Raw genomic sequence first — 4,095 nt, forward strand, 5'->3', positions numbered from 1 at the left:
GACAGACAGAGATCACAAGTAGGCAGAGAGGCAGGCAGAGAGAGAGGACAAGCGGGCTCCCTGCTGAGCAGAGCCCGATGTGGGGCTTGATCCCAGGACCCTGAGATCATGACCTGAGCCGAAGGCAGAGGCTTAACCCACTGAGCCACCCCAGGCGCCCTGGTTCAATGCTTTTCAACAAAAGTGCCAAGGTAATTCAATAGGGATAGTCTTTTCTAAAAATGGTGCTATAGGAACTGGATAGATCTCTCTGGAACCTTGACTGGAGCTTCTACTGTGCAGGAATCAGCTCCCACCTGCCCCTAACACTTTTAACACATCAACTTTATTGAGAAATAACTTATGTACATGAATGCACTCGTTTAAAGTGTATAATTTGGAGTGCCTGGCTGGCTCAGTCAGTGGAGAAAGTGATTCTTGATCTCGGGGTTGTAGTTTCAAGTCCCACATTGGGTGTAGAGATTACTTATATTTATATAATAGAGATTACTTATATTTATAAAAATAAAATCTTTAAAAAGTGCATAATTAAAATTTGGCAAATGTATATAGCTGGGTAGCCACCACCACAGTCCAGTTATAATTTCCATCACTCTCCCAAATTTTCTTGTTTCTCTTTGCAGCCAATATCCTCACCCTAACGTCTAACTGGCATTAGGCAAACACCTATTCTGACACTGTGGATCAATACTGACTGTTCTAGAATTTCAGGTAAGTAGAATCCTACAGGGTCTTTTTGTCTGCCCTTTTTTGTTGAACAAAATGTGTCTGAGACTTATTTATCCATACCATTACTTCTATCAGTAGTCTGTCTCTGTTTATTGTTGAATAGTATTCCATAATTTGAGAAACAGACTTTTTTTTTTTTAAAGGTTTTATTCATTTATATGAGAGAGAGAGAGCACACGCGCTGTCAGAGGGAGAAGCAGACTCCCAGTGGAGCTGGGAGCCCGATGTGGAACTCTATCCTGAGACTCTGGGATCATGACCTGAGCCCAAGGCAATTGCCTAACCAACTGAGCCACCTAGGCGCCCGTATACCCCCAATTTATATACCCAGTCACCTGCTGGTCAGTTTTATGCATCAACTTGACTAAACTATCATACCCTCTTATTCAAACACTAATGAAGATGTGGCTGTGAAGGCATCTTGTAGAGTGATTAAAACCAATAATCAGTTGCCTTTATATAAAGATTACTCTCAGCTATGTGGGTGGGCTTGATCCCATCACTTGAAAGGCCTTAGGAGCAGAACCGGGGTTTCCCTGAAAACGTTCTGCCTATGGACCGCAGCTTCAGCTCCTGCCAGAGACCTTCCTATTTGCTTTTCTTGATGACCTGCTTTGTGGGTTTCAGACTTGGGGTTAGCCCCCATTACTACATAAGCCAATTCCTTGTGATATGTCCCTGATACACCCTTTGATGGATATTTGGGTAGTTTTCAGTTTTACATGTATGTTATGAATAAAAATGTCATGAACATTAGAGAGGAAGTCTTTGCATGGACATATATTTTAGTTTTCCTTTTCCTTTAAAAAAATTATTTATTTACCTGACAGAGAGAGTCACAGCGAAACAGGGAACACAAGCCTGGGGAATGCGAGAGGGAGAAGCAGGCTTTGCGCTTAGCGGGGAACCCGATGTGGGGCTTGATCTCAGGAACCCAGGATCATAATCTGAAGTCTGATGCTTAATGACTGAGCCACCGAGGCATCCCTGTTTCAGTTTTTCTTTGACAAATACTTAGTAGTAGAATTGCTGGATCATTTTGTAAGCCTATATTAAACTTCATGTGAAACTGTAAAATTATTTTCCAAATTCCTATGCCATTTTGCATTTCTATCAGCAATGTATGAAAATTCCAATTGCCATACATCTTCATCAGCACTTGGCATTATAAGTCTTCTTAATTTTGGCCATGCTGTGGATGTGAGTGTGTGTTTACACACACATACATATATAATATATATATATATATATATATATATATATATCAAGAGATGTCACACCATATGGTGTGACATCCCGTGTTTATTTTTATTTAACAACAAGTGATGTTGAGCATCTTTTGAAGTTTATTAGTCATTTGTGTATCCTCTTTTGCAAAATACCTTTTTAAATACTTGGTCCATTTAAAAATTGGGTTATTTTCGATTATTCTTTCTGAATTGTAGGGATTCTTTATACACTTTGAGTACCTATGTTGTGTTATGTATATGCATTACAGATCTTTTAATCCTGCCCATGGCTTATCTTTTCATTTTTTAAAATGGCATCTTTTGAAGAGCATTTTAAAATTTGATGCAGTCCAATAAACTTTTTTCCTTTTATGGTGCATGGGTTTGGTATTTGAAGAAATCCTTGTTTAACCCAAGGCCGTGAAAGTTTTCTCCTAAGTTGTCTCCTAGAAGTCTTATAGTTTGAACTTTTACATCTGTGATCCACTTAAAGTTTAGGTAAGTGTTGAGGTTCATTTCTTTTTTCTCTCAGGTGGATCCTCAGTTCTTCCAACGCCATTTTTGGAAAAGACTACCCTTTCTCTATTGAAATGCCTTGGCTCTCTTGTTGAGACTCAGTTAAGCATGTACATGTTAGTCTATTTCTGGACTTTTTTTCTGTCCCATAGACCTGTCTGACCTAGTGCCAACACTACAGTATGGATTCCTGTAGCATTATGGTATATCTTGAAATCAGATAGGTGAGCTCTCCAACTCTGCTCTTCTATTTCAAAAACGCTATCCTGGATTTTTTGCATTTTCAAATAAATTTTAGAATCCGCTTGCCAGTTTTGACAAAAAAAACTTTCTGGGATTTTTACTGGGATGTTGTTGAATGCATCGTTCAATTTAGGGAGAAATGACATCACAATTTTGAGTCCTCTAAACCATGAACATGTTATGATATTTGTTTGTTTAGATTTAAAGATTGTGCTCTGCAATGTTTTATAGATTTTAGTGTGCACATTTGATACATATCATGTTAAATTTATTCCTACATATTTCATGTTTTTTGGATGCTAGAACAAGTATTATATATTTTGAAATTTCATCTTCGAATAGCTCATTTTTAGCATATAGAAATAGGTGTTTTTTTTTTATACTGACCTTGTATTTTGTGATTTGGTAAATTCAACTTATTAGTTCTAGTAGCTTTCTGAAATTGAGACATCTTTGAACAGTTTCACTTCTTTCTTTTTGATGGGTGCACCATTAATTAATTGCCTATGTGCTCTGATTAGGACCTCAAGTATAATGTTAAATTGAGGTAAAGGAGGTACCCTTTCTTTGTTCTTGACTTTAGGGGTAATATTCAGTCTTTACCATTAAATTCTGTTGGTGGCAGGCTTTTTGTAGATGCCTTTTAATAGGTAAAGAATGTTTCCTTCTATTCCTAATTTGCTGAGAATTTTCAGGTGTATTGAATCTTGTCATGTGCTTTTTCTTTATCTACTGAGATGATCAGCATTTTCTCTTTTTTTAAAAAAGATTTATTTATTTATTTGACAGACAGAGATCACAACTAGGCAGAGAGGCATACAGAGAGAGAGGAGGAAGCAGGCTCCCTGCTGAGCAGAGCGCCCAATGTGGGGCTCGATCCCAGGACCCGGGGATCATGAGCTGAGTCGAAAGCAGAGGCTTTAACCCACTGAGCCACCCAGGTGCCCCGTCTCTTTGATTTTGTTTATTCTGCTAATTACATTTATCCCTTGTATTCCTTGATCATGATGTATTACCCTTTTCATATATCCCTGGATTTAATTTGTTTGTATTTTAAGATGTTTTGCGTTTATGAGGTATATTAGTCTAAAGGCTTTTTTTTTTTTTTCGTTTAATGTCTTTGTCTGGTTTTGCTCTCAGCGAGATGTCTGTTCTATAAAATGGAAAGTGTTCCCCCTTGTTTTCTGATGTTTTGTCCAAGAGCAGGGAAGTCTCCTTGGATCAGAGTTCCATTTAAGCTCACCGAGGACTCTGCACTCATCCCCATACTGTTTCATGCTTCCTCTGCCTTGACTCAGCCGCTGCCCCATTCTAGAACCTGGGAATCCTATCAGAATCCTCCAGCCTTTCCTCTTCACATGCAACAAAGTCTGTTGAT

General features: G+C 38.3%; 1 long non-coding RNA gene across 1 annotated transcript; it reads left to right on the forward strand.

Moving 5' to 3' along the window:
* Positions 1-83: 83 nt before the first annotated feature.
* Positions 84-1,797, forward strand: LOC131820076 (uncharacterized). The gene is made up of 3 exons (XR_009349453.1): positions 84-191; positions 624-711; positions 873-1,797. It is a non-coding gene; the product is annotated as an uncharacterized LOC131820076 (long non-coding RNA).
* Positions 1,798-4,095: the final 2,298 nt, after the last annotated feature.

This window comes from Mustela lutreola, chromosome 1 (genome assembly GCF_030435805.1).
Source record: "Mustela lutreola isolate mMusLut2 chromosome 1, mMusLut2.pri, whole genome shotgun sequence".
In the NCBI taxonomy this organism is placed as follows: Eukaryota; Metazoa; Chordata; class Mammalia; order Carnivora; family Mustelidae; genus Mustela; species Mustela lutreola.